Below are 21,966 nucleotides of genomic sequence, written 5' to 3'. Positions count from 1 at the left end.
CTTGCTGTTTCTAAACCTGTTTCTTCCACCATTATTAAAGCCTTGTTGAGGCTTTTGTTGATCCTTCCATGAGAAATTTGGATGATTTCTCCATGACGGATTATAGGTGTTTCCATAGGGTTCACCCAAGTAATTCACCTCTGCTATTGCAGGGTTCTCAGGATCATAAGCTTCTTCTTCAGAAGATGCCTCTTTAGTACTGTTGGATGATTCCTTCAATCCATTCAGACTCTGAGAGATCATATTGACTTGCTGAGTCAATATTTTATTCTGAGCCAATATGGCATTCAGAGTATCAATTTCAAAAACTCTTTTCCTCTGAGGCTTCCCATTACTCACAGGATTCCTTTCAGAAGTGTACATGAACTGGTTATTTGCAACCATGTCAATGAGTTCTTGAGCTTCTGCAGGCGTTTTTTTTAGGTGAATGGATCCACCTGCAGAATGGTCCAATGACATCTTTGATAATTTAGACAGACCATCATAGAATATATCCAGGATGGTCCATTCTGAAAGCATGTCAGAAGGACACTTTTTGGTCAGTTCCTTGTATCTCTCCCAAGCTTCATAGAGGGATTCACCTTCCTTTTGTCTGAAGGTTTGAACATCCACTCTAAGCTTACTAAGCTTTTGAGGAGGAAAGAACTTGGCTAAGAGAGTCGTGACCAGCTTATCCCAAGAGTTCAGGCTGTAGACCTCGGGATCAACCCCATTGGTCTTAACAGTATCACAGATTTGCAAGAATTCAGTTAAGAACTGAAAAGGATCTTCTGATGGAAGTCCATAAAACTTGCAGTTCTGTTGCATCAGAGAAACTAATTGAGGTTTCAGCTCAAAGTTGTTTGCTCCAATGGCATGGATTGAGATGCTTCTTCCATGTAAATTGGAATTTGGTGCAGTGATGTCACCAAGCATCTTCCTTGCATTGTTATTATTTTCGGCCATGTCTCCTTCTTTTTCGAAAATTTCTATCAGATTTTCTCCAGAGAGTTGTGCTTTAGCTTCCCTTAGCTTCCTCTTTAGAGTCCTTTCAGGTTCAGGATCAGCTTCAACAAGAATGTTCTTATCCTTATTCATGCTCATATGAAAAAGAAGAAAACAGAAAATATGGAATCCTCTATGTCACAGTATAGAGATTCCTTTATGTGAGTAGAAGAAGATATGAATAGAAGAAGGAGAATCCAAACACAAGGGTGAGGAGTAGGTTCGAATTCTTAGATGAAGAGGAGTGTTAGTAAATAAATAAATAAATAGAAGGCGGTGAGGGAGAAGAATTTTCGAAAATTAGATAAAATAAAATAAAAGTATTTTTGTTTTTAAATTAGAATTAAAATTAAAAATTCGAAAAATTAAGAAAGGAAAAATTAAATCAAATTAAATTAAATTTAAAACAATTAGTTAATTTAAAAAGAAATTTTGAAAAAGAGGGAAGGGATTTTCGAAAATTAGAGATAGAATTAGTTAGGTAGTTTTGAAAAAGAAATGATTGAAATAGTAAACTTTTAAAATCAAACCAAAAAGTCAAGTAGTTAATTGAAAAAGATTTGAAAATTAATTTTTGAAAAGATAAGAAGTTAGAAAAGAAGATGGAAAAGATTTTGAAATTGATTTTGAAAAAGATGTGATTGACATTTATTTTGAAAAAGATTTGAAAAAGAAATTTAAAAACATTTGATTTTTGAAATCAAAGTTGATTACTTGACTAACAAGAAACTAAAAATATATGATTATAGAGTTTAAAAAGATTGAACCTTTCTTTCTAGGCAAGTAACAAACTTAAAAATTTTGAATCAATCACATTAATTGTTAGCACTAATTTCGAAAATATGAAATAAAAATAAGAAAAAGATTTTGAAAATCAATTTGAAATTTTCGAAAATCATAAAAGAAAAAATGAAAAAGATTTGATTTTTGAAAAAGTTGTGAAAAAGATAGAATTTTTAAATTGAAAATTTGATTTGACTCATAAGAAACAACTAGATTTTAAGAATTTTTGAAAAAGTCAACTCAAATTTTCGAATATTTATGAGAGAAAAAGGGAAAGATATTTTTTTTATTTTTGAATTTTAATGATGAGAGAGAAAAATATCAAAAAGACTCAATGCATGAAAATTCTGAATCAAAACACATGATGCATGCAAGAACACTTTGAATGTCAAGATGAACACCAAGAACACTTTGAAGATCAAGATGAACATCAAGACTTATTTTTGAAAATTTTTAAGAAAAGAAAAACATGGAAGACACCAAACTTAGAGATTTTTCATGTTTAGACACTATGAATGCAAAAATGCATATGAAAAATAACAAAAAACACAAAACAAGAAATTTTAAAGATCAAACAAGAAACATCAAATTATTTTTGGTTTTAAGATTTTATTTAAATTTTTTTTGGTTTTTTTTTTTTGAAAATTATTTGAAAAAAACGAAAAAGAAGAAATTTTTTTTTGTATTATTTTCGAAAATAAGAAATAAAAAGCTTGAAAATAAAATAAAATTACCTAATCTGAGCAACAAGATGAACTGTCAGTTGTCCAAACTCGAACAATCCCCGGCAATGACGCCAAAAACTTGGTGCGCAGAAATCGTGACGGTTCTATTTCTTGGTAACGGCGCTAAAAACTCAATACGCACGTTTATAATCTTAGTTCTTTGTCACAACTTCGCACAACTAACCAGCGAGTGCACTGGGTCGTCCAAGTAATAAACCTTATGTGAGTAAGGGGTCGATCCCACGGAGATTTTCGGCTTGAAACAAGCTATGGTCACCTTGTAAATCTCAGTCAGGCGGATTCAATTGATTATGGAGATTTAATAATTAAAAGATAAATAAAACGTAAATTAAAGATGGAGATACATATGTAATTCATTGGTGAGAATTTCAGATAAGCGTATGAAGATGCTTGTTCCTCCTGAACCTCTGCTTTCCTATTATCTTCATCCAATCATTCATACTCCTTTCTCTGGCAAGCTGTATGTTAGGCATCACCGTTGTCAATGGCTACATCCTGTCCTCTCAGTGAAAATGGTACAATGCACTGTCACTACATGGCTAATCATCTGTTGGTTCTCGATCATACTGGAATAGGATCCATTTATCCTTTTGCGTCTGTCACTACGCCCAGCACTCGCAAGTTTGAAGCTCGTCGCAGCCATCCCTTCCCAGATCCTACTCGAAATACCACAGACAAGGTTTAGACTTTCCGGATCTCAAGAATGGCCGTCCATAGATTCTAACTTATACCACGAAGATTCTGATTAAGGAATCCTAGAGATACTCATTCAATCTAAGGTAGAACGGAAGTGGTTGTCAGGCACGCGTTCATAGGTTGGGAATGATGATGACTGTCACGATCATCACATTCATATTGAGGTGCGAATGAATATCTTAGAATCGGAATAAGCTTGAATTGAATAGAAAAACAATAGTACTTTGTATTAATTCGTGAGGAACAGCAGAGCTCTACACCTTAATCTATGGTGTGTAGAAACTCTGCCGTTGAAAATACATAAGAACAAGGTCCAGGCATGGCTGAATGGCCAGCCCCCTGAACATGATCAAAGGATCAAAAGACAATCCAAAGATATCTAAAGATATCCAAAGATGTAAATACAATAGTAAAAAGTCCTATTTATACTAAACTAGTTACTAGGGTTTACAGAAATGAGTAATTGATGCAGAAATCTACTTCCGGGGCCCACTTAGTGTGTGCTTGGGCTGAGCATTGAGCTTTACACATGTAGAGGCTTCTCTTGGAGTTGAACGCCAGTTTGTAACCTGTTTCTGGCATTTAACTCCACTTTGCAACCTGTTTCTGGCGTTTAACTCTAGAATGCAGCATAGAACTGGTGTTGAACGCCAGTTTTCGTCATCTAAAATCGGACAAAGTATGGACTATTATATATTGATGGAAAGCCCTAGATGTCTACCTTCCAACGCAATTAATAGCGCGCCATTTGAAGTTCTGTAGCTCCAGAAAATCCACTTTGAGTGCAGGGAGGTCAGAATCCAACAGCATCAGCAGTCCTTCTTCAACCTCTGAATCTGATTTTTGCTCAAGTCCCTCAATTTCAGCCAGAAATTACCTGAAATCACAGAAAAACACACAAACTCATAGTAAAGTCCAGAAATATGATTTTTATTGAAAAACTAATAAAAATATACTAAAAACTAACTAAATCATACTAAAAACTTTGTAAAAACAATGCCAAAAAGCGTATAAATTATCCGCTCATCAACGACCCGGGATCAACACTCTCGGTCATAGATTTTGGAATTGTTTGATGCGATATTTGCGTGTTGATTAGACTATACTACGATTGACTTCATTACTAAGTTCTAACAGGCATGAGAATATTTGGTTCATCAGATTGTCGGCTTGAAGCAAGCTATGGTCATCTTGTAAATCTCAGTCAGGCGGATTCAAATGGCTATGAGGTTTTGATAATTAAAAGATAAATAAAACAGCAAATAAGATAAAGATACTTATGTAATTCATTGGTGGGAATTTCAGATAAGTGTATGGAGATGTTTTGTTGCTTTTGAACCTCTGCTTTCCTATTGCCTTCTTCCAACCATGCGTTACTCCCTTCTATGGCAAGCTGTAGGATCCTCTCAGTGAAAATGGTCCTCTACGGTTTCTACATAGCTAATCAACTGTCGGATTTCTCGTCTCGGATGAAAAATACCAGGTACAGCTATGATAAATCACTATTTTATTGTTTATCTTGTACTCAATTGAGTGGATTTTATCAACTCTTTACCCACTAATTCATACTATTTGCATGGTTTTACTTTTTCCCTTATGATTTTGTGCTATGATTGAAAACATGCTTCCTTGTACATATATTTGCTAATATTAATCCTCTCTTATTACCATTAGATGCCTTGATATGTGTGTTAAGTGTTTTCAGAGATTACAGGGCAGGAATGGCTTGGAGGATGGAAAGGAAGCATGCAAAAGTGGAAGGAATACAAGAAATTGAAGGAACTGCAAAGCTGTCAGCCTGACCCTCTCGCACTAAAACGGTCATAGCTTGAGCTACAGAGGTCCAAACGATGCGGTTCTAGTTGCGTTGAAAAGCTAACGTCCGGGGCTTCAATTTGATATATAATTTTTCATAGTTTCCTTGACGATAAGTGACAAGAACGCGTGATCTTTGCGGATGCATCGCAGTGGTGAAAAAAACCAGCGTGTTTGAATTCGAAACCAGCGAATTCTGGGCTGTTTCTGACCCAGTTCTCGGCCCAGAAAACACAGATTAGAGTCTATAAAGTGGGAGAATGCATCCATTCATGAGACAACTCATACAACATACATTCATACATAGTTTTAGGATTTAGATGTAGTTTTAGAGAGAGAGAGGCTCTCTCCTCTCTCTTAGGATTTAGTTTTAGGATTTAGGATTATTTCTTCTTCATCACAGGTTCAATGTTCCTTTAATTTATTTTTCTACGTTTATTATATTACTTTAATTATTATTTATCTTTTCAATTTGGCTTATGCTACATTCATGTTATGATTTTCTTAATTAATATTATTTGAGGTATTTCAGTTTATGATTGTTTTATTCTATTTATGAATGCTTTTAATTTAATTTAGATATTTTCTTCCCTTTTGGCTCTGGTTAAGTAATTGGTGACGCTTGTGTTATCAAATAAAGCAGTGATTGAAATTGGCAGATTACTAATTGATCTACATCGCTCTAAAGCTAGTCTTCCCATAGGGATTGACTAGGAGTTGAGGATCAAGCTAATTAGTCCACTTGATTTACCTTCATAGTTAGAGGTTAACAAAGTGGGATTAAACCCAATTCTCATCACTGTTGATAAAGATAACTAGGATAGGACTTCTGATTTTTATACCTTGCCAAGAGATTTCATTATTAATTCATTTTTCTTGTCATTTAATTTACTTGTTCCTTATTTTAAAAAACCCAAAATTCTACCTTTTCCATAGCTAATAATAAGTCATACTTCCCTGCAATTCCTTGAGAAGACGACCCGAGGTTTAAATACTCGGTTATGAATTTTATTGGGTTTGCTTAAGTGACAACCAAAATGTTTATAAGAAAGGACTTTTGTTGGTTTAGAAGCTATACCTGCAACGAGGATTTATCTGCGAATTTCTAGACCATGCAAAAGTTCTCTCTTCAAAATGGCGCCGTTGCCGGGGAATTGCAAACGTGTGCCTTATTATTGGTTATTGTAAATATTTACTTTTTGCTTGTTTATTTATTTTTATTTTTGTTTTTTCATAAATTAAGAGGTTATTGATTTTTATTTAGTTATTAAAAGAAATTTTTCAAAAATTTGTTCTTGGTGTTCATCTTGATCTTCAAGTTGTTCTTAGTTGTTTTCTTCCTTTTGATCTAAAAATTTTAAGTTTGGTGTCATTTTATTGTTTTTCTCTTTCCTTATTTAATTCAAAAATATATTTTCTCTTTATTTTAATTGAATTTTCGAAATTTTCATAAAAAAAAATTCAGACTTCTATTTTAAAATTTTTATCTTATCTTATCTTAGTTTTAAATTTCAAAATTCAAATCTTTTTCAAAAAATCATATCTTTTTCAAAATCTTATCTTATCTTATTTCAAAAATCAAATTTCAAAATTCAATATTTAAATTTCAAATTTCAAATTTCAAATTTCAAATTTGAAATTTCAAAAATTTAAAATTCAAATTTTCAAATTTCAAATTTCAAAATTTAATTTTCAAATTCAAAATTTAAATTTCAATAACCTTTTAATTTAAATTTGTTTTTATTTTTATTTTTAATTTTTATTAGTTACTATGAGTTCTCACCCCCGTCGCTTTGAGTTTGGTTCCAATATTGTTGCAAGGAATGGAAATTATAACAGGGACATGCATCAAGGTCAAAACAATCAGAGATGGAAGGAGCCACGAGGATCTGATCAACCCTTTCGGCAACATCACCTTCCAAGATACCATGGACAACGACCATCCTACAATGCATGCCAAGACAATAGATATGGTGGACCCCTTTGTAGTTACCAGCAAGCTCCATCATATGCCAATGAACCATCTCCTCAACACAACTTTGAACCACCATACTCACAAGTCCCTTACCACCAAACACCACCATATGACCCTAACCTGTATCCACCATACCAACCACCTTATAAGCCATACTTAGAACCACCACCTCAATATACACCATGTCTACATCCATCAATTCAAGAGCACTATGATCCTAATCATGTTATTCAAGCTGGACAAGAATCAAGGGATCGTCTCAAGGAAATAGTGGAAAAATTTCATGCCACCCTCCACCAATTGAATCAAGCAATAAATCGATTACCCTCTCAACGTTCGGACACTCAAGGAACCCCTATGGCTTCATGTGGGCAATCTAATGAAGAACACAGCATGAAGGAGATACTAAAAACTCCAATGGACAGTAAAGAGCATGATTTTGTACTGAAACAAGTGGAGGAAGCCAAAATTATCAAAGAAGAAGAATTGGTTGAAGACTTAGGAGATGCAGAACCTCCATGGGAAAATCCAGTCAAAGAGCCTCCTTCAAAGACGTTTGAAATAGATGTTGAGGAGGGTGTATAACCTCCAAGGAATATCATGGTTGAAGACATTGAAGGGGATGATCAAGAGATGGATTCAATCATTGATGAATTCTTATCTACAATTGAATCCTCTCCTATTGGACTTGACATGGAGATTAAAGAAGAAGAAGCACAACCTCCCATCCCCTTGGTGAACAATGAAGAAGAGATTGCATTAGAAGAAAGCTACCAAGAGGAAGAGGTTGATATTGAAGAAGCTTGCAAAGAGGTGGAAGTTGTCAAGGAAGAGCTCAAGGGAATGGAGCTAGAAATCACCTTGCCAAAGTTGTTGGAGACCTCTCCCCCAAAGCCATCACCATCCCTCCCTTCATTCAAGTGGGTAAATCTCTCATCTCTAACCTTAATTAGCTCACTTGAATATGCTTTGCTTGAGACAGATGGTCAGCTTAGAGCTCTTTGTGGCTATAAGAGCAAGCGGGAGATGGTCAGTGGTAGGAATTGTCATGCAAGGTTCAATATGGTTGCATGCTCCAAATTGAAGTACAAAGGTTGGTACAATTCTCAATTGAATGGGTCTAGGAAGCTGTTTGGATGTCTCAGTGAGAATTTCAGTTGCGTGCCACCCGGATGGAATCATGATGATCAACAAGAAGACGGGTGCAAAAGCAAGGTCTGGGACCCCCGGAATTCAGTCTAGAAATCAACACTCTTGGGGCCTTGTCACTTGCTTTAACCTGCTTGAAGGCTTTCTGTGCCTAGTTTGGGATCCCAGAAGCCATTGGAATCACAAACATTGGTGGAGATTTCTGGATGAGTTCAAGCACAAGCCACCATAACAAAGGACTCCCCAAAGGTCCAACTTAAGGACTTTAACTAAAAGTGCTAGGTGGGAGACAACCCACCATGGTATGATCGTTCCTTTTCTAAAATTTTGATTTTATTTTGTTTTGTTTGTTTTTGAGTTTTATTTTATTCTATTTTCATTGAACCTGGAATTATTTATAGCATCCACACTATCATTGCATTTTGCATCCTGCATAAAAAAAAAAAAAACATGCGCACGTGATGCGTCCACGTCATATGGGAAGAATGCCTCCCACGCGTCCGCGTCACTCACGCAGACGCGTGTTCTGGAAATCGACGTAAAAAAAGGGTGCATGGCCGAAAGTTGTGCTAGAATGGGGCTGGACTGGAGCTAGACGCACAAGCCTTACCACGCGAGCGTGTGCCCCACGCGTTCGCGTCATTTTCCAAAAATGGCCATCCACGTGATCGCGTCAACCACGCGACCGCGTCACCCAAAAATTTGGCAAAAAGAATTTCGAACAGAGAGTTGCGCGAACGCGAGGCTGCACTCGCGCTAATGGCACAAATCACTCCACGTGAACGCGTGACTTACACGTCCGCGACACTTCATAGAAGCTCTATCCGCGTGAGGGCGTGACCCGCGCGCTCGCGTCCCCTGCGCCGCACAACTTATCCAGATCAGCGCCAATTATCTTATCTTTTCTTTTCTAATCCTAATTTCTTCTATTATTTCTTCTTTCTTCTTCTTCATCTCTTTAACTCCTCATCCCTCTTCACTTCCAGTCTATTTCATTTAATTTATTTGCATACTTTCAACCATTGCATTATTTTCATTGGTGTTAGAAATTTATTTGGGTCATTATTTTCTATATTTTTGTGGATTATTAAAGGAATTGTTTGACAATTATATATTACTTTTTAAAGGGTTGCTTGCATGTTCAATTTAATACTTTCAATAGCTTATTTACCATGCTTGCTTGTGTTTGTGAAAAAGCGCATATGGCATTGTACACTATTTTTCGATTTCTTTCTATCTACTACTCTAAATGCTTGCTTTTCACAAAACCCTTTTTGTATGTTATTACTTAAATATAATTGTTATTACAAACATGTTGTTAGTTTGAAAGAGTTGATAATCTAAATAGACATGGAATGCTTGATCTATGCTACTCATGCCTTTGCCAGCATGCCAATAAACATCTTACATTTAATTGTCATTACATGCACTTGCTATATTTCTATTGATGAACTTTTCACATGTAGTCATGACCATGTGTTAACGTCATTCTTCTTTATTGTGCATTGATTACCACCTTTCCCGCTCTCTTCCTTGCTCTAACCCTTAGCTTTAAAAGTTACTTTCTTTTTCCCTTTTTAGGATGGATACCAAGAAGGGTAAAGAGAAAGCTACTCCCAAACCACCGGAAAGGAAAGGAACAAAAAGAGAAAGGCATCAATTGGAGCAGCCCGTCCACTTGTACATCTTAGCATGCACTGAGGACGGTGCAATCTTTAAGTGTGGGGAGGTCAATATCGATCTCCATGGGTTAGTTACTCTTCTATCTCAATACTGATGGTTTATTTTCCTTGTTAGTTGTTGCATTTGCATGTTTGACTACATGATTATTTGATTTTGTGCATATTTTACCACTTGGTTGAAGTAATATTTTCTTTTTCAAGAAACTTTTTTAAAGTATTTCACTAATTTGAATAAATTTAATGTTAAACTTGTTTGAAGAAATATTATACTAGAACATGGTTTAGAGCTCGAACATACAAAAACCAGTGAGATTTTTGAGCCTATTTGATTGGTTGCATTTTATCAACCAAAATTCTGTTTTAGTGTGTATTTTTCTCTCTAAAATTGTGATCCTTGTCTTGCTTAATTCTATATTTCTATTATTTGATGTATGCATACGCTTACAGGATTGAGGCCTTTGTTTCACTGAGCTTACATACCCATATGGCCTTACCCTTTCATTATTCTTTGCAAACCAATGTTGAGCCTATTATACCCCTTTGTTCTTTACTTTAGCACATCATTAACTCTAAGCGAAAGACAATAATGCCCTTAATTGAATCCTTGGTTAGCTTAGACTAGTGAGAGTGCTTATGATTTAAGTGTGGAGAAATTGAATTTGGAAACATTTGGTTTGAGAATTGAGTATGTTAGAATTTTCTGAAAATGTGAAAAAAATATTTAGGACATGATTCATGCATCCAATAATTTAATCATATACATTGAGAAAAATAAAAGAAAAGAAAAAAAAAGAAGTGAGAAAAAGAAAAGAAAAAAAGAGCAATTAAGCAAAAAGGGGACAAAATGCCCCAAAGTAAATGATGAAAGCAATGCATATGTACTGTACTCAAAATCAGATGCATGAATATGTGGAAAACATAGTTAATGGGCAGTTAGATTTTGCATTGTAATTACATGGATTGTCTTAATTTAGGTGGGAAAAGTTTAAGTTAATTAAGGATTCAGATTTTAGTCCACTTGGCCAAATACAATCCTACCTTGACCCTAACCCCATTACAACCCTTAAAAGACCTCTTGATATGTGTATCTGTGCATTAAATTTTGTTGATTGTTAGATGAAGAGCAAGTCTTAGAAGGCAAGGTTAGTAGAGAATTGAGAGAATCGAAACCTTAAATACATAAGTGATTAGAGTGTATACACTTCCGGTGAGGGTTCGATGCTCGATTCTTTGTTTCCGGCTTTCATGAGCTATTTTCTTCTGCAAGTCTATTTGTACTTCATTTTTATGATTTGAATTAGTAAAATCCAGTTCATGTTTGTTCTTGAAGGGTTTATTTACTTTTCACCAAGTAGGTAGAAACATTTTGCATTTAGTTGCATTCATATAGATAGGATTGCATTTCATACATTTTACCATTCCTCTTCACTCCTTTATTGCTTCTCTTGAGCTTAGCATGAGGACATGCTATTGTTTAAAAGTGGGGAGGTTGATAAATCACTCTTTTATGGTTTATCTTGTGCTCAATTGAGTGGATTTTATCAACTCTTTACCCACTTATTCATACTATTCGCATGGTTTTACTTTTTCCCTACTGATTTTGTGCTATGATTGAAAACATGCTTCATTGGCCTTATATTTGCTAATATTAATCCTATCTTATTACCATTAGATGCCTTGATATGTGTGTTAAGTGTTTCAGAGATTACAGGGCAGGAATGGCTTGGAGGATGGAAAGAAAGCATGCAAAAGTGGAAGGAATACAAGAAGTTGAAGGAACTGCAAAGCTATCAGCCTGACCCTATCGCACTAAAATGGTCATAGCTTGAGCTACAGAGGTCTAAATGACGCGGTTTTAGTTGCGTTGAAAAGCTAACATCCGGGGCTTTGATTTGATATATAATTTTCTATAGTTGCCTTGACGATAAGTGACACAAATGCGTGATCTACGCAAACGCGTCGCAGTGGCAAAAAAAACCAGCGTGTTTGAATTCGAAACCAGCGAATTCTGGGCTATTTCTGACCCAGTTCTCGACCCAGAAAACACATATTAGAGGCTATAAACTGGGAGAATGCATCCATTCATGAGACAACTCATACAACATACATTCATATATAGTTTTAGGATTCAGATGTAGTTTTAGGATTCAGATATAGTTTTAGAGACAGAGAGAGGCTCTCTCCTCTCTCTTAGGATTTAGTTTTAGGATTTAGGATTATTTCTTCTTCATCATAGGTTCAGTATTCCTTTAATTTATTTTTCTACTTTTATTTTATTACTTTAATTATTATTTATCTTTTCAATTTGGCTTATGCTACATTCATGTTATGATTTTCTTAATTAATATTATTTGAGGTATTTCAGTTTATGATTGTTTTATTCTATTTATGAATGCTTTTAATTTAATTTAGATATTTTCTTCCCTTTTGGCTCTGGTTAAGTAATTGGTGATGCTTATGTTATCAAATAAAGTAGTGGTTGAAATTGGTAGATTACTAATTTATCTAGATCGCTCTAAAGCTAGTCTTCCCACAGGGATTGACTAGGACTTGAGGATCAAGCTAATTAGTCCACTTGATTTACCTTCATAGTTAGAGGCTAACAAAGTGGGATTAAACCCAATTCTCATCACCGTTGATAAGGATAACTAGGATAGGACTTCTGATTTTTATACCTTGCCAAGAGATTTCATTATTAATTCATTTTTTTGTTATTTAATTTACTTGTTCCTTATTTTAAAAAACCTAAAATTCTACCTTTTCCATAGCTAATAATAAGTCATACTTCCCTGCAATTCCTTGAGAAGACGACCCGAGGTTTAAATACTTGGTTATCAATTTTATTGGATTTGCTTAAGTGACAACCAAAACGTTTGTAAGAAAAGACTTTTGTTGGTTTAGAAGCTATACCTGCAACAAGCACTTATCTGTGAATTTCTAGACCACGCAAAAGTTCTCTCTTCAAGCTATCGCATGGCTAATCATCTGTCAGTTCCCGCTATTGTCGGAATAGGATCTATTAATCCTTTTGCACACTGTCACTTGTGCCCAACATTCGCAAGTTTGAAGCTTGTCACAGTCATCCCTTCCCAGATCCTACTCGGAATACTACAGACAAGGTTTAGACTTTTCGTATCTCAGGAATGGCTGCCAATTTGTTCTAGCCTCTACCACAAAGATACTAATCTCACGGACTCGGTCCGTGTATTAGATACCCAAGAGATACGCACTCAAGCTATCGCCCAATGACTACGTTGAGCTCAGATAGAACGGAAGTGGTTGTCAGGCACGCGTTCATAGAATTGAGAATAATGATGAGTGTCACAGATCATATCATTCTCCAGATTGAAGTACGAGTGAGTATCTTAGAGAAGAAGTAGGCGTGAATTGAGAAAAAAACAGTAGTAATTGCATTAATTCATGAAGAACAGCAGAGCTCCACACCTTAATCTATGGGGTATAGAAACTCCACTTTAGAAAATACATAAGTGAAAAGAGGTCTAGGCATGGCCGTGAGGCTAGCCTCCAACAGTAAACAATGGCATATAATAGCATGCGAATACAATAGTATAAAGTGCTATTTATATTAAACTAGTAACTAGGGTTTACAGAAAATGAGTAACTAAGTGCAGATAGTGCAGAAATCCACTTCCGAGGCCCACTTGGTATGTGCTTGGGCTGAGCATTGAAGCTTTTTCGTACATAGGTTGTTCTTGGAGTTAAACACCAGCATGGGTGCCAGTTTGGGCGTTTAACTCCAATTCTGGTGCCAGTTTGGGCGTTTTACGCTTGAAAGTTTTAGGCTGTCTTTTAGCGCCAGTTCGGGCCATCAAATCTCGGGCAAAGTATAAACTATTATATATTTCTGGAAAGTCCAGGATGTCTACTTTCCAACTCAATTAAGAGCGTGCCAGTTGGGCTTCTGTAGCTCCAAAAAATCCATTTCGAGTGCAGGAGGGTCAGAATCCAACAGCATCTGCAGTCCTTTTTTAGCCTCTGAATCAGATTTTTGCTCAGGTCCCTCAATTTCAACCAGAAAATACCTGAAATCACAGAAAAACACAAAAACTCATAGTAAAGTCTAGAAATGTAATTTTTGAATAAAAACTAATAAAAATATAATAAAAAGTAACTAAAATATACTAAAAACTATGTAAAAACAATGCCAAAAAGGGTATAAATTATCCGCTCATCACAACACCAAACTTAAATTGTTGCTTGTCCCCAAGCAACTAAAAACAAAATAGGATAAAAAAAGAAAATATACAATAAATTTCAAATATCAATGAAGCTCAGTTCCAATTAGATGAGCGGGGCTAGTAGTCTTTTTGCTTCTAAACAGTTTTAGCATCTCACTTTATCCTTTGAAGTTTAGAATGATTGGCTTCCATAGGAACTCAGAATTTAGATAGTGTTATTGATTCTCCTAGTTCAGTATGTTGATTCTTGAACACAGCTACTTTATGAGTCTTGGCCTTGGCCCTAAGCATTTTGTTTTCTAGTATTACCACCGGATACATAAATGCCACAGACACATAACTGGGTGAACCTTTTCAGATTGTGACTCAACTTTGCTAGAGTCCCCAGTTAGAGGTGCCCATAGCTCTTAAGCACACTCTTTTTTGTGCTTTGGACCATGACTTTAACCGCTCAGTCTCAAGCTTTTCACTTGACACCTTCACGCCACAAGCACATGGTTAGGGACAGCTTGGTTTAGCCGCTTAGGCCAGGATTTTATTCCTTCGGGCCCTCCTATCCATTAATGCTCAAAGCCTTGGATCCTTTTTACCCTTGTCTTTTGGTTTAAAGGGCTATTGGCTTTTTCTGCTTGCTTTTTTTCTTTATTTTTCTTCTCTTTTTTTCGCCAATTTTTTTTCGCAAGCCTTTATTTTTCACTGCTTTTTCTTGCTTCAAGAATCATTTTTATGATTTTTCAGATTATCAAATAACATTTCTCTTTTTCATTATTCTTTCAAGAGCCAACAATTTTAACATTCATAAACAATAATATCAAAAATATGCACTGTTCAAGCATTCATTCAGAAAACAAAAAGTATTGCCACCACATCAAAATAATTAGATTATTTTCAAGATAGAATTCGAAATTCATGTACTTCTTTTTCTTTTGCAATTAAAAACATTTTTCATTTAAGAAAGGTGAAGGATTCATAGGACATTCATAGCTTTAAGACATAGACACTAGACACTAATGATCATGTAATAAATACACAAATATAGATAAAACATAAAGCATAGAATTTGAAAAACAGAAAAATAAGAACAAGGAAATTAAAGAACGGGTCCACCTTAGTGACGGCGGTTAGTTCTTCTTCTTAAAGATCCCATGGAGTGCTTTAACTCCTCAATATCTCTTCCTTGCCTTTGTTGCTCCTCTCTCATGGCCTTTTGGTCCTCTCGGATTTTATGGAGGGTAATGGAGTGCTCTTGTTGAGGTCCATGAGTGGGCTCTCTTGTATGCTCCATTCTCTTTCTAGTGATGGGCTTTTGAGATGAATCTTTCCATCTCCCATGACTCGAAGTTGGAAGCAACTACCTTCCCTTTCCACTTCCTAGAGGTTTCTCCGGCCTTAGGTGTCATTAATGGTTATGGAAAAACAAACAGCAGAGCTTTTTCCACACCAAACTTAGAAGGTTTGCTCGTCTTCGAGCAAAATAAGATAGAAGGGAGTAGAAGAAGAATGATGCAATTAATTTTGAAAACTTATTAATGTATGCAAGAGAAATTGAAAAGAGATTAAAAGAATTTGAAAAGATATGTAAGTTTTGAAAGCATTTTGGAAGGAATTGAAAAGAAATAATAAAAAAAATTAAAAAGGATTGGAAAGATTATTAATATTTGAAAATAGAAATTGAAAGATGAACATTTAAAATATGCTTGATGCAAAAAATTATGAATTAAAACATGAAAAATTTTAAAAAAAATTGAATTGGAAACAAAATTACCTCCGTTGTGTCATCTTGGCGTTAAACACCCAAAATGCTATCTCTTCTGGCGTTTAACGCCCACTTGACTGCCATTTTGGGCGTTTAACGCCCAGCCAGATGCCCTAGCTGGCGTTAAATGCCAGGATTCCTCATTTACTAGGCATTTTTTTGAACGCCCAGAATGCTGCCATTTCTAGCGTTAAACACCCAGAATGCTATCCTTACTGGCGTTTAAATGCCAGTAAGCCTCTCCTCCAGGGTGTACTATTTTTGATGCTGTTTTTTATTTTGCTTTATTTCTGCAACTGTTTTTATGACTTCACATAATCATCAACCTAAAGAGAACATAAAATAACAATGGAAAACAAATGTCTAAAATAAATATAATTAAATAACATTGGGTTGCCTCTCTATAAGCGCTTCTTTCATGTCAATAGCTTGACAGTGAGCTCTTAGAGGGCTTAACAGAGACTTAGAGCTTAATGGTGGCCTCCCAACACCAAACTTAGAAGTTGAGTGTGGGGGCTCTGTTTGACTCTGTATTGAGAGAAGCTTTTCATGCTTCCTCTCTATGGTCACAGAAGAAGATCCTTGAGCCTTAAACACAAGGTAGTCCTTATTCAATTGAAGGACTAACTCTCCTCTGTCTACATCAATCACAGCTCTTGCTGTGGCTAAGAAGGGTCTTCCAAGGATGATAGATTCATCTTCATCCTTCCCAGAGTCTAGGATTATGAAGTCAGCAGGGATCTACAGGCCTTCAACCTTCACTAAAACATCCTCTATAAGTCCATAAGCCTGTTTCATTGATTTGTCTGCCATCTCTAGTGAGATTCTTGCAGCTTGTACCTCAAAGATCCCTAGTTTCTCCATTACAGAGAGTGGCATGAGGTTTATTCCTGACCCCAGGTCACACAGAGCCTTCTCAAAGGTCATGGTGCCTATGGTACAAGGTATTAAGAACTTTCCGGGATCCGGTTTCTTATGAGGTAATTTTAGTCGAACCAAGGCATTCAGTTCATTGATGAGCAACGGAGGTTCATCCTCCCAAGTCTCATTACCAAATAACCTGGCATTCAGCTTCATGATTGCTCCTAGATACTGAGCAACTTGCTCTTCAACAATATCTTCATCTTCTTCAGAGGAAAAATACTCATCAGGGCTCATGAATGTTAATAGTAAGTTCAGTGGAATCTCTATGGTCTCTGTATGAGCCTCAGATTCCTTTGGTTCCTCAGTAGGGAACTCCTTAGTGGTCAGTGGACGTCCATTGAGGTCTTTCTCACTGGAAATCACTACCTTTTAACTCTCTCTAGGTTCGACCATGTTGGGTATATTGATGGCCTTGCACTCTCTTTTTGGATTCTCTTCTATATTGCTTGGGAGAGTACTAGGAGGAGTTTCAGTCACTCTTTTACTCAGTTGACCCACTTGTGCCTCTAAATTTCTGATGGAGGACCTTGTTTCAGTCATGAAACTGGGAGTGATCTTAGATAGATCAGAGACTATGGTTGCTAAGTCAGAGAGGCTCTGCTTAGAATTCTCTATCTGTTGTTCAGAAGATGATGGAGAAGGCTTGCTATTACCAAGCCCATTTCTCCCACCATTATTATTATTGAAGCTTTGATTAGGCTTCTACTGATCCTTCCATGAGAATTTAGGATGATTCCTCCATGAAAGATTGTAAGCGTTTCCATAGGATTCTCCCGTGTAATTCACTTCTTCCATTGAAGTTGGAAGTTGGTGCAGTAAAGTCACCAAGCACCTTCCTTGCATCTCCACCATTGTTGTTGGGTTCGGCTGCCATGTCTACTTCTTTTTCAAAAATTTCTATCAGGTCCTCTCTGGAGTGTTGTGCTTTAGCTTCTCTTAGCTTCCTCTTCAGAGTCCTTTCAGGTTCAGGATCAGCTTCAACAAGAATATCTTTATCCTTGTTTCTGCTCATATGAAAAAGAAGAGAATAGAAAAGAAGAGGAATCCTCTATGTCACAGTATAGAGATTCCTTTATGTGAGTATAAGAATAGAAGAATAGAAGAATGAGGTAGAAGAAGAAAGTCGAACACAGAGAGGGAGAGAGGGTTCGAATTATTAATTAAAAGAAAATAAAAATATTTTTGTTTTTATTTTGATTATAAGTTAGAATTCGAAATTTAAGAAAAGAAATAAAATAAAATTGAAAACTAAATAAATTAATTAATTAATTAAAAAGATTTTTGAAAAGGTTTTTAGTTAGTTTTCGAAAATGAGGAGTGAAAAAGTAGTTAGATAGTTTTGAAAAAGATAAGAAATAGTAAACTTTTTAAAATCAAAACAAACAAGTCAAGTGGTTAATTGAAAAAGATTTGAAAATAAATTTTGAACAGATAAGAAGTGAGAAAGAGATTTTGAAATTAAGTTTTGAAAAAGATATGATTGAAATTTATTTTGAAAAAGATTTGAAAAGGAAATTAAAAAGATTTGATTTTTGAAATTAAAGTTGATTACTTGACTAACAAGAAACTAAAAGATATGATTCTAGAATTTAAAGATTGATCCTTTCTTAATAGGCAAGTAACAACTTGAAATTTTTGAATCAAAACATTAATTGTTAGTGATAAATTCGAAAATATGAAGTAGAAATAAGAAAAAGATTTTGAAAATCAATTTTAAAATTTTCAAAAAACATGAAAGAAAATTGAAAAAGATTTGATTTTAAAAAAAGATTTAAAAAGATAGAATTTTTAAATTGAAATTTTGACTTGACTAATAGAAAACAACTAAATTTTAAAATTTTTTTTGACTAAATCAACCCAAAATTTTGAATTTTATGAGTAAAACCAGGGAAAGATATTGTTTTTGATTTTTCGAATTAATGAAGAAAGAGAAAAACAACAAAATGACATAAGACATAAAAATCTAAGATTGAAACAAATAATGCATGCAAGAACACTTTGAATGTCAAGATGAACACCAAGAACACTTTGAGGATCATTATGAACATCAAGAACATATTTTTGAAAATTTTTAAGAAAAGACATACATGCAAGACACCAAACTTGAAAATTTTTAAACTTTAGACACTAATAATTCAAGAATGCATATGAAAAACAAGAAAAGACACAAAACAAGAAAAATGTAGATCAAACAAAGATAATAATCAAGAACAACTCGAAGATCAATAAAGAACACAATGAATGGGTTTTCGAAAATTTTAAGAAAAATTAAAACATGCAATTGACACCAAACTTAAAATTTGACACTAGACTCAAACAAGAAACATAAAATTTTTGGTTTTTATGGTTTTATTAATTTTTTTGTATTTTTCGAAAACTATATTATTATTTTTCTTTATTTTTTATTTTTTTTTGAATTTTTCGAAAAAAAATAATAAAAAGCTTAAACATAAAATAAAATTACCTAATCTAAGCAACAAGATGAATCGTCAGTTATTCAAACATGAACAATCCCCGGCAACAGCGCCAAAAACTTGGTGCACGGAAATTGTGATTCACACTTTTCACAACTTCACACAACTAACCAGCAAGTGCACTGGGTCGTCCAAGTAATACCTTACGTGAGTAAGGGTCGATCCCACGGAGATTGTCGGCGTAAAGTAAGCTATGGTCATCTTGTAAATCTCAGTCAGGCGGATTCAAATGGTTATGAGGTTTTGATAATTAAAAGATAAATAAAACAGCAAATAAGATAAAGATACTTATGTAATTCATTGGTGGAAATTTCAGATAAGCGTATGGAGATGCTTTGTTGCTTCTGAACCTCTGCTTTCCTATTGCCTTGTTCCAACCATGCGTTACTCCCTTCCATGGCAAGCTGTAGGATCCTCTCAGTGAAAATGGTCTTCTACGGTTTCTGCACGGCTAATCAACTGTCAGATTTTTTTTCTCGGATGAAAAATACCAGGTACAGCTACTGCATGGCTAATCATCTATCGGTTCCCGCTAGCGTCGGAATAGGATCCATTGATCCTTTTGCACACTGTCACTTATGCCCAACATTCGTAGGTTTGAAGCTCGTCACAGTCATCCCTTCCCAGATCCTACTCAGAATACTACAGACAAGGTTTAGACTTTCCAGATCTCAGGAATGGCTGCCAATTGGTTCTAGCCTCTTCCACGAAGATACTAATGTCACGGACTCGGTTCGTGTATTAGATACCCAAGAGATACGCACTCAAGCTGTCGCCCAATGACTACGTTGAGCTCATATAGAACGGAAGTGGTTGTCAGGCACGCGTTCATAGAATTGAGAATAATGATGAGTGTCACGGATCATATCATTCTCCTGATTGAAGTACGAGTGAGTATCTTAGAGAAGAAGTAGGCATGAATTGAGAGAAAAACAGTAGTAATTGCATTAATTCATGAGTAACTAGGGTTTACAAAAAATGAGTAACTAAGTGCAGATAGTGCAGAAATCCACTTCCGGGGCCCACTTGGTGTGTTCTTGGGCTGAGCATTGAAGCTTTTTCGTGCATAGGCTGTTCTTGGAGTTAAACGCCAGCTTGGGTGCCAGTTTGGGCGTTTCACGCCAGCTTGGGTGCCAGTTTGGGCGTTTCACGCCAGAAAGTTTTAGGCTATCTTTTAGCGCCAGTTTAGGCCATCAAATCTCGGGCAAAGTATGGACTATTATATATTGCTGGAAAGCCCATGATGTCTACTTTCCAACTCAATTAAGATCGCGCCATTTGGGATTCTGTAGCTCCTGAAAATCTATTTCGAGTGCAGGAGGGTCAGAATCCAAGAGCATCTGCAGTCCTTTTTCAGCCTCTGAATCAGATTTTTGCTCAGGTCCCTCAATTTCAGCCAAAAAATACCTGAAATCACAAAAAAACACAAAAACTCATAGTAAAGTCCAGAAATGTGATTTTTGAATAAAAACTAATAAAAATATAATAAAAAATAACTAAAACATACTAAAAACTATGTAAAAATAATGCAAAAAAGGGTATAAATTATCCGCTCATCAGTTTCTCTGGAAATGAAGGTCCAAAACTGGCATTCAACGCCAGTACTACACCCTCTTCCTGGAGTTGGACACCCAAAAGGGAGTAACTGGCGTCCAATGCCCAAACAGGAGTCCAAGGCTAGCGTTTAACGCCCAAGAAGGTTCCTAGGACGTGGAGACACCCTTATCTCAACCCAAACACTCACCAAGTGGGCCCGGAAAGTGGATTTTTGCACTAAAAGACTAGTTTATCTTATTTTCTGTAATTCTTAGTTGCTAGACTAGTATATATAGAACAAAGATCACCCATGTTAGAGATCTTTGCCCATTCAAATCTTTCACGATTATTTTTTGTACGTTATGAGTCCCTAACCTCCTAGGTTAAGGTTAGGAGCTCTGCTGATTCTTATGGTTTAATAATATCACCATTCTATTTCAATCTATGCTTGATTCCATTGTAAGATTTATCTTCGTTCTTCATGCTAATGAATTGGGAGTGTAACTTGACTGTCATCCCTATTTCACATGGGTTCGTGCGAGTCCTTGACGGGACAGTACTGAACCACAAGTTTGATTATACATCTCTTAGATGGCTAATCCATGGCCTCATTGGGGACTTCTAGAGACATCAGTTCAGCCGAGGTGCGGGGCGATTAGGTCCTTTGGGGTATAGGCTAGAATCATTGGAGTAGCGTTCTTTGATCCGGAAGATCCGACCTTGTCTGTGGCACTTTGAGTAGGATCACTGGTGCACGAAAGTAGCTCCGCATGTTTCACCAGATGGACCGGCAAGTATACTGGGTTGTCCAAGTAATACCTCAGGTGAATGAGGGTCGATCCCACGGAGATTGTTGGTTTGAGCAAGTAGTGGTTATCTTGCAGATCTTAGTTAGGCGGATAGAAAATATAGTTTGTCATGGAAAAATGCATAAAACAGATAAATAAATAAAATGTTACTAGATAGGTGTGAAATCAATGGTATGAGAACGGTTGAGACTTCAGAGATGCTTTGTCTTTCCGGATTAACTTTTCTTACTGACTACTTCAATAACTTTCTGATTCCTTCAATGGCAGCCGTAAGTGATTAACTCATGTCCTCTCATCAAGTTAACCTCCTCTACTGCAGCAATTCACCATGTTGAAGTGACTCATGTCCTCTCATCAAGTCACCTCTAGGTTTCTCACTGTAGTAGAAGATGAAGCTCTAAGCAATCCACTCCCCTTCACGATACTACTCAAGGTGCC

At 35.8% G+C, this 21,966-nt stretch overlaps 1 non-coding gene across 1 annotated transcript; it reads left to right on the top strand.

Annotated features, from left to right (window-relative positions):
- The first annotated feature begins 513 nt into the window (after positions 1 to 513).
- LOC112731917 (small nucleolar RNA R71) lies at positions 514 to 621 on the top strand. Its single transcript, XR_003167666.1, has one exon. It is a non-coding gene; the product is annotated as a small nucleolar RNA R71 (small nucleolar RNA).
- The last annotated feature ends 21,345 nt before the right edge of the window (positions 622 to 21,966 follow it).

This window comes from Arachis hypogaea, chromosome 12 (assembly GCF_003086295.3).
Source record: "Arachis hypogaea cultivar Tifrunner chromosome 12, arahy.Tifrunner.gnm2.J5K5, whole genome shotgun sequence".
Taxonomy (NCBI): Eukaryota; Viridiplantae; Streptophyta; class Magnoliopsida; order Fabales; family Fabaceae; genus Arachis; species Arachis hypogaea.
Note: the sequence above shows the minus strand (reverse complement) of the source record. Positions and strands in the feature narration are given on the sequence as shown.